Source organism: Protobothrops mucrosquamatus, unplaced genomic scaffold (assembly GCF_001527695.2).
Source record: "Protobothrops mucrosquamatus isolate PMUCROS unplaced genomic scaffold, P.Mucros_1.0 scaffold857, whole genome shotgun sequence".
NCBI classification, from domain to species: Eukaryota; Metazoa; Chordata; class Lepidosauria; order Squamata; family Viperidae; genus Protobothrops; species Protobothrops mucrosquamatus.
Genome location: NW_015387112.1, coordinates 348,692 through 361,299, shown reverse-complemented (window position 1 = coordinate 361,299; position 12,608 = coordinate 348,692). Strand labels below are relative to the sequence as shown.

The window sequence follows — 12,608 nt, the reverse complement described above, 5'->3', positions numbered from 1 at the left end:
AATCACTAGGGAATTTCTTGAAGCCTGGTACTCTGACAATTAGCTATCAATAGACACAGAGACATAAACAATATCTACAGACTATGCAAAAGAAACAAGCCAAAAAGCGAACAAAAAGACCAAAGCTTCTCCCCACCAGCAATTAGCTGAGATGAGATGAGCAGAGATTAACACCAAGATTAACATCAGACCAACAGTCAAGAAGTAAACAATACCCCAATCCAGGAACTGCCAAACAAGTTAATAGTAAACAGCCCAACCAAAGAAACTCCCAAGATCACTCCCACTGACAGAGACAGGGCAAGCCACTGGAATATAAACTGAGAGCAAACCCCACTCTTTACTAGCACTGATGATGTTACCTAGTTTGGGTAATGAAATGTCTGCAAGAAAGCAACCATGCCCAGAGAGCACCAAGGACCCCTCAATTCTTTCAACTGCAGGATTGTTGTGGATGTTTCCAGTACAATAATGGTAACAAGACAGATTTCAAAGGAAACAAAGAGAAAGAATGGGCAAATATTGATTTAGATATGGAATGACCCTATTCTGGAATGCTGACAGCATGTTAGCCATTCTGCTGGCAACATAAAAAGATACCTGGAATGTCTCCGTCATCATCTGATAGTGATGAAAATCTGCCTCTTAAATTTTATCCTGAAATGGAGTAACCTAAGCCATGAGGTTCTATGAGATTCATAAGCCATTTTAACTTACCCATAAGCTTGTTGAGCATATAGATTGTGGCAATTTCCTCCTACGCTATTTCTGTACAGTAACTGAATTATTGCCATGAAGAAAAAAGATTAGAGCCTGTGTGACTGAAGCGCCCCTCCCCCCCAGTAGGATTTTGGCGACTAGAGTTTGATTTTGTAGTTTTCCGTGTATCAATTACTGTAACTATATATATATATGAAATTGGGTTATTTCAGCTTTCTTCTCACCCAAACACATAAATGTTATTTTTTTCTTCTCTCCATCCCCTAATGAAGATCAATGGGTTTATTATACATTGTTTACTAGGGCCACCAAGCTCCTAGAATACAGATGGCTTCATAAACATGCAGAAAGCATTATTTGCTTCCCAATTCAAGGTTAATAACAATTATGGTGCTCAGCTAACTTCCTTTTTACACGTAGCTCAAGAGCATAGTCTAAAATCTTGAATCATATTCCTCATTTGTTCTGGATGGTAAGTGAGACATAAGCAAAGATAGGCACCCCCCACCAGTTCAAAGTAAGGATGGCAGCCTGGCCATTATAGGTTATAAGTCTTTATCAAGAAGCAACCAATCACACACCCTTTCTTTTTTTGTGTAATGGACAGGCGCCTCTGAAACTACATTATCGATTATTTGGCATCCTGCTCATAACACTATAGCAAACGTCAGCTCCCCTGAGAGGTAATAAAGGTGTAAAATTGAAAGGCAGCTAGTTAGAAATACTACCTGCTACTTTCTTCTGATATTGAGAAGCCTGTGCTAAGGGTCAACCTAAGCACAGCTTCCAGCTGTAGCCTAAAAGTCAAGCCTCTGTTTTCTTTTAACACAATTTGTCTTATTTCCCATCCCTGAAGCAACACCAGCTTCTGGAAGTGGAATGTTAGTATCAAGAAAAAACTAAAACACCTTATCACAGAACTCCTCTTTCCTGTATGGATCTACAAATTAATTAACGTTAGGCCTGGTGGACAGAAATAACTTACTAGATATTAATTGTAGAGTTCTACCTACCAAAACTGTTCAGGCATGAAGGTGCATAGCAATTTTCAGAATGAGAAATGTCCAAAACATTCTGTGCATGGAATTCTGTCCATGGAATTTTTCTGTGGAACAAATAATTTTGAATGGTTCAGTTCCAAAATGAAACTTCTGCTTGATCCTGGTACTATCTGTCCCACTACATATACCAGCCAGACCAAACCAGATCAGATAAATCAGATCAGACAAAGAAATCAACTTCACGGGTATAATAGTACTTGGGAAAGATCTTGATCCATAGAGACCACAATTGGATAGTCGACAGAGCAAGATCTCCCCTAGTTTCTTGGGCTGTAGAAGAAGTGTGTGTGGTAGGATTGTACTTTCAGTCTTGCAAGAGTCTGTCAATGTAGCTTTACAATAACATAAAATTAGCTCATCTGGTTGTGATTCCTGTCTGGTTTATCCTGCAAAGCTGACACCAATCTTGCAAGTATAATCCTCCCCCCCCCCCCATTTCCTTCACAGCCAAGAAACTAGGAAAGCCAATGAGGTGCCTTAATATTAGCTATTAATGTAATTGGTTTCATTATAATTTTTATAACTAGTTTTCTCGCCAATACACAAACGCACACAACCAGAAATAAGACATGAATGATAATTCATTGACATTGTTCATGACAGTGCTTTTCAAACTGCTTTGCAATCCCAGAACAACAGGTAGGAAATCAGCAGTGGGGACCATAGATTTCATGCTGATCCAGCTTTCTGCTGACTGAAGAATAGGTAGGTAGCCCTATTATTTAGTAATGAGGAAAGGCCATAGTTACATGCATAAATCTGTCTCCTATTTTGCTTTACAGAAGTCAGCTATAGTTGATCTTGAAAAAGCTAATTAGTACTTAGATGGGAGAACGTAAGAAAATCTACAAAGTCAAATAAGTATCTAAGTATCTGAGAAAAATTTGCAGTGGAGAGAGAGAGAGAGAGAGAGAGAGAGAGAGAGAGAGAGAGAGAGAGAGAGAGAGAGAGGTTGTATAGTTCTTCTAAGTCTTCTACACACTTTATATTCAGATTTCTATGGATGTAAGAGATACAACTCACTCATAGTAAGCAGAAGACAAATTTATCTCCAAGATTTGAACAATAGTAGGACAAGGAAATGAATGGTGGAATCCTGTGATATCTATGTAGAAGTGAATTCCACTGAGTTCTGTGAGTTCAATTTCTGTGAATTCCAAGTAAATTCCTAAGAAGGCACAGACTGAATTGCAGCTTAAGAGTGCATTTTTCCTTGGGAGTAATACCACTAAATTCCATTTTTGTAAGCCCTTAGATGAAATTCAAACAATGCAAAATGTAACATTTTCTGATACCAGAACATCTATTTAGAGATAAGAAACTGATCCTCATATGCTTACCATGCTGGAACCAAACTTGCCAATTGTTGGAAGTAAGTGAAAATGCCAACTGCTAAAAGATGTGGCCTGACAATGAAAATTCCACTGCCTTCCAACATTGTTTAAGGCTGGAGCGTGCAACTGTACTTGGAGTTGGAGGATATAGTTCCATTGTTATTTATTGGATTGAGTCTTTGGGAAACTGTATGGAAAATTGCTGGTGACATAATGGCTTTGGGAAGTGAGAAAAAGTTTGACTTTTTTAATTGTGAGGGAGACCATTGCACTTAAACAGAACAATATGAATTTTATCCAACATATACACCAAGAAAACATAATGCAGTTGAAATCAGCCATTTTTGCCTTTGAATTTTGATCATGTTAACTCGAGTGCTCTGGGGAACCACAAAATTGCTGTTGGGGCTACATGTGTCCCATAAGCTGTCCATTCCTGATATATGACCCAATCGTAAAGTGTGTATGTGTATCTAATTTTTGGAGTTTGGCGAAAAGCTGTTTGTACTATTAGCCTGCTTTGAATTTTGGAAGACTATCCTTTCCATTAGAAAATAATTTGGTGCTCTGCCTCCCAAACAATATGCCATGCTTCTTATAATAGGTTCTGGAATGCTCTCCAGGACTCAGGAGGCATCTTCACTTCCCAGAAGTTTTGGAGAGTAGATGTGGCCTTTTCAGAGATGATTTAATTAATGCACAGACACTGAAGCCAGTCTTCTCCAACGTGGTGCCATCTGATGTGACCACAGCTTCACTTCTGGAAGGTACTAAATCAGGGAAGGCTACCATAGGCACGTGCACCTTCAGACAAGATCTTCTTTCTCTTTCCGTGGAGTGCATCTACTTGTTGTAATGAGAAGGAACGAACCTGGCTGTATGTGTCTGCTCATGCACATGCACACCAGACAGCCTATAAGCAGATTGCTGTCTGAATATCAGGGTCACGAATCTGTCTCCCTCTCCTCTTGTGTCCTGCTAAATGTTTTTATGTGTGAGCTAATTAACAGCTTGATAGCATGATAGTGGGGAACATCTGTCCAATGGCTGCCACTTTACCACTGCCAGAACCAGTGGTCTCAATCTGGGATGGAGGTTATATCTGCCGTCTTGCTAGCAAATAAAAGCAGCAATCCAAGAGATGGTAAGTTGGAAAGGCTCCATCTATTCTAATGAGTTTGGCAATAATGGGGCAGAATGATTATTTGGGGAGATAGGCACAGTGGCTTACCATTTCAGAGCATCCAGCAGAAGGAAATCAATATTTTATAACAGCACACAGAGACCAGGATGTCCAAGCAAGGATATTTCAGGGTGAAATTAGGAGCAGGGGAAACCACGTACACAGCCACAAATTGTACAGAGAAAGGCTAAGCAATTAGAATGTGCCCGTTGAAAGAAAGGGTTGGGAAAATGGTTTATTCTTAGGCTTACAGGGAATAACAGCTCCCTGGGCAAGTGCATGGAATGATATAAAGAAAAGTGAAGAACATGTATCCTCATTCCAGGTGTTGCTGAAGTAAAACTCCTAGCAGCCCTTACCCTGGGTGATGCCATGTCCTGAGGCTGGTGGTTGTGGTTCATCAAATTTTGGAAGGTTCCCACCATGGCAGAGGAGTACTGTACTCTGTACTGGAGAGGACTACAGAGATAGTTTTGGAGAAGGAATTCAACCAAGTAAACCTCAGCTCAGTCTGGACAGACAAGAAGCAGGGAGGGAAAAAAACCCTCAAGATTTTCTCACCTTGATTCTTTTTAGTATGGGGAGGGGGGAGAGAGGGAATCTCTGTCAGTCTTTCAAGATTCTGTTATTATGCCCTACAACAATAAAGGAGTGTTCCATTAGTTCTTATGATATCTGTTTCCTGACCAGTTCTACTTCAAGGGGCTGTATCTGATCACTGATGTGTCCAGTTATTGCAGCGTATAAGATGAAGTTATTTTTCAGGAAAAGAAGGCAATGTAGTGAAAATCATGCTCTGAGCATGACCCAGTACAGGTTAATGTTGTGTGTGTGTGTGTGTGTGTGTGTGTGTGTGTGTGTGGTTTGCAGCATTGATAGTGGCAAGGATGCAATCCAGATGTCTTTTCAAGGTGCCATACATATGCTAGATAAGCAGTCTGCAACATATATTAGAGAGAATTGAATTGACCTGTGTACATTACATTTGGCAGGGGGAAAATCATTTATAATCACCCTAAGTTAAATAACTGTAATCAGTTATCACAGGTCAGTTTGAGTTAACTGGCTTCCTATCATTTGGGGCTGGATACTTTTTGGTTCTGTCAATCTGGGTATGTGAGCAAGCTGCTTGAACATTTGTGACTTGCAATGCCACAGTAGATCCTTGTGTAAGTGTACTTGCTAAAGGTTGCCAGAGGATGACCAAATATTTGGGCTTCAGAGGCAACATGTTACATTCCTAGAGCTTCTTGTTCAGAAGCTTTCAGAACAAACTTTCTATGAATGGAAGGACACTCTTGGAATGATTTCTTAAAGTACAAAACCTTTCTTTAGAATTGATCTGGGAATCTGACAGATCGTGAATGTTTTGAACAAGCCTATAGGAGTGGACTGTTAGCTATTATTCCTTGAGTAATAATTTAAAAGTTGTGTAGGTGTGTTTATATTCCAGACATCGATCCAGACTTATAATTTTAATTTAGTCATGGTTACATTTTATTGATATGGATTAAAAAAGGGACTGGTTACTGATGGAGATATGACACCTACTGGTATGAATGATCTCAAGGGATCTGTTTGCCTGCTAGTGTCTAAACTGTCTCAAGGAGTTTATATGGGATGAGTATAACCCATTGTTTCCAAGCTGGAAGAAACTGTACTTTGCCTTAATTGCTACCTGGCTAGAAGCTATCACTGGAGTGTATTAGTTGGAATATTTTGGGCTGTTCATTGAGCATTTAGCATTTAGGAAGAATCAGTCACCAGCTTGGGGGTCCAGGAAACAAGAGACATAATGGTGCCTTAGATGAGGCACTATGGTTGATATACTCACTCTCTCCATGCCTTGTGATTTATATATTTTAATTTTTAGATAATATTTTACTTCCTAATAATGATTTTTTATATTTTTATAATGATTATTTTTGTATAGTTTTATATATTTGATTTGTTGTTTACTACCTAGGGTCATTTTTTGTGAGATGGGCAGCCATATAAATTTGAATAATTAATATATTAAATCTCCCCAGTTCCCTAACATAAAAAGGTCCTGCCTATTCCAGGAGCCCACGAGGACCACCATTAAGATGGTGAAAGTATATGGCCTATGGGTCACCTCTAATCTAAGACTGCTTGTGAAGGCTGGAAGCCAACTGCTTGTGAAGGCTGGAAGCCAACTTCTAGCCAGGTAAGGAAAAGCTAACCAAGGAACAGAAGAATGGTTAAATGTTAACCATGTTGCTCAAATCTTCTTCAGATGGTTGGATATCCTGAAGCTGCTACCTTAACTGTCTTCGTCTAGTGACACAGGAAACTTGCCATTCCTTACATAGAGCAGAATCTCCTCCTTATAGCCTACTTTGAGGGCTGACCCTGAACTGATCATAGCCTTACATGCAATCAAATGTAGCACAGAATGGCAGACATAAATGGAGGGGAATATAGATTCTGGCAGCCTGGGGTTTAATCAAGAGAGACTTTCTGAGCAGCTAGCTCTCTCCCAGCTGTCATTAGGACACTTCAGCTCGCTACTCCCCTCTCAACCAAGCACAAACCAGATGCCCATTATTCGCAGCAAATGGCTGTAATCACCCTGGCTAGACTTGAAAAATTACCAGGAAAGGTAATTGAATGGCAAAAGGCCCAGAATGCGAATGGTCTGTGCTCATTTATCAGCAATGCCAACCTCTCCTTGCCTGGAGGGAGGGGGAAAGGATTGTGTTGATTTGCTTGGGTTTTAATTGCAGAGATGATATTCCCTTGGCTGATTCATGACTCAGCTCTGCAAACTGAGATTATCAAGAGCAACCATTTCTAAGGCAAAGCAATCAATTTACCAGCTCACCTTCCTCAGCATATTAACCATTTTTAAGGCAAAGCAATCAATTCACCAACTCACCTTCCTCAGCGTATTCCCTCACTCTTGGGGAAGGCCAGCCTGAAAGCGCTGTGGCTACACCAGATCCTACTTGCTATAAAAAGACCTTCCAATGCAGAAAATCAGTACCCACATACTTCTAGAAGTCAAGAGTCACTTCAATGATTCAGATGGTACTCTATGTATGTAAGTCATATGAATATGATGAACCAAGGGTTCAGTTGGTTCTTTTGAAAGACTGGATTACATCATTTCCAAATGCAGTAAACCTGCATGGGTCCATAGCTCCTACCTCCCCCCCCATCCTTTTGTAAGTGAGTTTGGCCCTGGCAAGATGGCATTGCTCTAGCAAATGCAAATTGTAAGTAGCAGGTACATTTATCAAAATCCAGTGGCTGGTCGCAATTCTTCCTTTTTTAAATAGTGATTTTATTAAAGATTATAATTAGAGTACAGTAATTACAAATGGTAAAATAATACAAATTAAAAGAAGAGTAGAAGATGCAGAAAGGAAAGTAGAAAAAGAAATAGAAAAGAAGGAAAATCTCTTCTTCTGCCCTCTTTTTCCGATCTCTTTTCCCCATATCCCACAATAATAAATCCATAAAGCATCAACTTTTCAGTCCCGGCATCCACAAAAATGCATTAAGGGTTACCAGAGATAACAACACTGCAGCTCCCTTAGGATGCACTGTCAAGCTGCTGATCTGTGTTTGGCCTTCATATGATGCACAAAGAAGTTCTAAGATTCATTAAGCAACAGCAAGATCTGAATACATAAGGATCTTGCATCATTTTTTTGCCAGGGAACCACAGTGATAAATAAATCATCTCAATTTCATCTCCTACAAACTCTGCTAGCCTTTCTCAACTTGGATAACCTTCCCACATATGGATTTCAATTCCCAGAGTCCTCAACCAGCATGGCCATTGCTAAGAATTCTGGGAGCTGAAGTGCACCCAGCAGCAATATAGCCTGCCAATTTTTTCTTTTCCTGGACTGATACATGTGATGTGTCCACATATCCCTCAACCTTTGGCAAAAATAATGGACATATACAGAAATGCCCTCCAACGATAGAGAACCTGTGGTTATCACAAACTGCTTAACTGAGGTTGTCAGAAGTTCAAATCAGCATCATCAATAGGGAGGAACACTGGAAGTTATAAGCTTAACAATATTTGGAGAATCACAAGTTTCCCACCCTTGTTTTATTTACAATTGATAATTATCAACTGATAATTAGCATTGCCTTTTTCACATCAGTTTGGTAATGTTGAAGTGCTAATGGAAAATAATAGAATGAAAGAATAGAAATTGTGGCAAACTGTGCATATAGAGTATTCATTGAAACAGAATTTAGCAATAAGAAAAATAACAACCCTGGAACAATGGAAGGTTCCTAATGCATTGCTTCTAACTTTGAAACACAGCCAAACCAAAACTGGGGAGATGTTTAATGAGAATCTGGAATCATATTCTGTTCCTCAATCTGCTGTTAATTATTCCAATACTTGGCCTGCTGCTTTATCCTAAACTAAACTGCAGTTATGGTCCATCTAGCTCAGAACTGTCTACAACTGATTACCACTGATTAGTGCCAAGATCTTGAGCAGAAGAGATTTTCAGCCATATCAGGTGATTTTACAGAATGAACCTGATATTCTATATGTGACGGTGCTCCTCACCATTTTTCAATAAACTCCCTTCCTCTCCTGCTGATCCCACAGATGAATGTGCAACTTTCTCCGGCCAGGTTCTCTGGAATTCTGCTGTCCATGGTGCTCAAGTGGCATGCTCAAAGAATCAGTCATTGGGATCACTGATAGGGCCGCTCTGTATTTAAAAAGGAGATGGCTCAACTTATAGCGTATATGTGCTCTCATTTAACGCCCTAGCTGCTTCTCTGCAAACCACCAGTTTCTTTTAGATATTCAAGATAATGCCAAAGTGATGTTGTTCCACAATCATTAGCTCTTGAAATATTGAACTATGCCTTGAAATGGCCATTTTACTTCTTTCATTTTGTCTCCCTGAGAGATTATTTTCTACTGAACTGACATCACTGCTCCATCTCCTTAATAAACAGGTATATTTGGGGCTTAAACAATTGCCTCCCTCACACTTCCTTCAAATTACCCTTGAGCAGCTGTTTGGTAGGAAGGAAGCATGCTTAGTCCCTCCACTTGTTGTCTCAGTTTCTCTCAAAGTTCCCTATTTCTCAGCCGTATTCCTCTGCTGCATTGCCCAGTGGTCCCTGAGGTTCACCCCCTGCATGTTGACGTTAAAACTACCCAAACTGTCTACTACAGCTCCAATGTTTAATCAATATCTTGTCTTCTGCAAGACCCAAGGCAGATCCAAGGCCATGCAGCTCATGCCTACATTTCCTTTGGTTGTCTTTCACAGTAAGGAAAGGTGTCAACATGGCCATAAGATTTCTGTCTCTCTGGGAATAAATCAGCAGGGTTTAACATCTCCAAATGCTTTGTATATCAACAGCTCAGCTGTGGGGATGGGATAGGAAAGTATCCCAAAATATTCATCTGGAAAGGAATTAATTTCCTGATCATGGATATGGCTAATTCCATTCTTATTCGCATTGTTTTCCAGATATGACTCCTAACTTTTGGATTTAGAAGTGGTGGACTTTCAGCCTAAGGACTAGATTCAGCCTACAGGAAATCTCCACATGACTCTTCAATCCCCATCTTGCTCCCTGGCCCAAGCAGTGAGCAGTGGGGGACCCATAGAAAGAAGAGGGAAAGTCTCCCCTCCGTGTTATTTCCTCCAATGTTACTCAAGTGATCAAAGATGACAGTTCAGTAAAGTGTGTGTTTGCAATGTATGAAGAGAGGGATTGCTTCCAACTCCTATCTCTACTCCCAGTTAACACATTTGCTTTTATAAGAGTTAAGATCAAAATCCTCTTGAAATTTAAACAAAAACTAACTTTGTGTATAAAAATGTCTCCTCCTTTGATCTAGCTCTTCAACTATGGCTGTAGAAAAAAAACCAATACAAGGATGTTAGTGCAGACAGCAGGCTGTCACATGGAAAGAAAAAAGAGTATTAATAGGATTGGAATTTGGTTTCAATTCCCGAAGTCCTCCCTTGAATGGTTGTAGATCAGTTCTGAGATGAAAACACTGGGCATGTTTAAATAAAGAATGAAGCTCTGTGCAATGGACTTCAGACTGTTATATCATCTCTGCCTGAGAAAATCAAACTAATAAATCAGTAGCATCACCGTGTGTCTATGTGTAGCTCTCTGGTGCTGCATGCAAGATGAGCAGAAAGTTCTTTCTTCCAATCTCTTCTAGGACTCATTTTTAGCCTGTGAATCTGCAGGATGGGTTTACAGACTCCATTTTCTGGGTTGCTGGAAAGAGGTACTAATTGGGCAATAGATGTGATTGCCTTGCCCCATTATGACCAATCAGATATTTGAGGGAAAGCACAAATACATTCGTTAAAGAACTCATCAACCTTGTTGGGGGGGGGAAGGAAAGGGTAACATTTATACTGTATACATAAATCAGGGAATTTCTGCATGTGGAGCTTTGCCACACAGGTATTGTTAAACCAAATAACATCTTACCACAACATCTGAAGGCACCAAAGCTACTACAGCTGGGATATAGAATATTTTCTGTATAGAATGCTTTCCAGAAATGTGCTATTGGGGGGGAGGGGACATACATCCACAAGTAAGGGGAATCACCAGGAGGAAAAAAAAGACATGAATTAAATTTCCACTTAATTAAAATTAAATATAGTTGATATTTGATTTCCTATTCATGTAATTCATATTTTTCCCTTGGGCATATTAAAAATTAAACTTTGATGACTGCTTTTGCGGATCTTTCAGAGGCTGCACCCAAGTTTTTCAGAGGCCCAATCCAGCCCTAGGAACTCAGGCCTCATAACTCAAACAAGCTTCATCTGCTTCAGTAGATTTATGTTCCTAGCCCAGAACCCAATCTTATTCTCTCCAAAATCATTTCTCAGAAGCACAACAGAAGAATTCCAAAGGTATTCCCACTTCCAGTGCAAGTGAGTCTGCTCACTCTACTAACGTACCCCATTAAAAAAGAGAGATAAGTTCCTAATTAATTCACAGCCTTGATATGCCAAGAAGCTGCCACATATAATGAATCCATGTTATAAGAATAGTCTGCCCAGCAAGTATTCTTGTTTTCAATTGGCATAAAAATGGTACAAAAATGGGTTATAACTGCTACAATCTACAATCAATAATCTTGCCTAACATTCCCTAGGGGTTCTTTCAGACATCCGGTCTCTGCATACCACCAATCAAAGGGCATTGTGGACCTAATCTCTCACCTTCCCTTTAGCCATTTTTATTTTTGGGAGGGGAAGAGAAAAAAATGGAAGAAGTAACGGGAAGACACAGGAGGTTACAAAAGGGAGATATTATCGAGATTACTTTAAAATGTTATAAATAAGATACAGTAGCTGCACTTTAAACATAACCCTCAAAGCATCTTCAGCATTTACCAAAGTTATCTGAAGCAAAACCAATTTCCTTCCTTGTTAAGATCAGCCCATTCTAGTCTCAAACAGCTCTCATATAATTGACAAAATCCTTTCTCTTGTTTGGCCTAATGTTAGTTCTTTATCTATCTTGGTTTCTTAGGGACAAAAGTAACACTCCCGTCAATTTTGCAAAGGTTATGCAAATGAGTCCATTCTATGAAGCTACTGGCACTCCTAACTGATATTAGCTGCACACTGATTAGCATTTCATTTCTCCTTCCCATCTGCTCCATGCCCCAAATGATTGTTTCCCTGAATAATCACTTGATCATGAAGATGGATGTGATCAAGGACAGTTAATAAGTACAAGACAGCTTCTTTCCCATCAATCCTTATGAATTACATTTAACTTTATGCAAACTAGTAATTGAAAACTATTCTTGAGATCACCTTCATCTTAATGCGAAACTGGCAAAATCCAAGCAAAATCTTTCTTGCCAGGCATCTAGTCCCTGTTATTAAATTTTTAACAGAAATCAGTTTGACCTGAAACTGAATGCTATGGACATTGCCATCTAAACAGTAGATGACCCTATTGTTATTGTAGATAACAATAACCATCATAATTAAACTGCTCCGTAAGGGTACGTTAAATTCATCTAAATATTTATACTATAAAATTACATCTTTCCAACTAAACTAAGAACCAGGGTGCAGTGAGTACATATACTTTAATAAATATACAAAACATACACTTTTTTAGAATTTTGCCGCACATTTTGCATCTCAAAAAATTAAGCATAGAAACGTACACAAGAATAAATAATATTAAGGAAACAATGTTTGCAAAAGAGTGCACTCTAGAGTAAAACAAAAAAAAGTATTTTTAGTAAAAAGAAACGAATAGAAAAATGCTTGTGAAACTGGGGTC

The 12,608-nt window shown here is 39.3% G+C and overlaps 1 protein-coding gene across 5 annotated transcripts in view; it reads right to left on the bottom strand.

Annotated features, from left to right (window-relative positions):
- OLFM2 (olfactomedin 2) overlaps positions 1–12,608 on the bottom strand; it is a 154,773-nt gene that overhangs the window by 26,333 nt on the left and 115,832 nt on the right. The window lies entirely within an intron of this gene.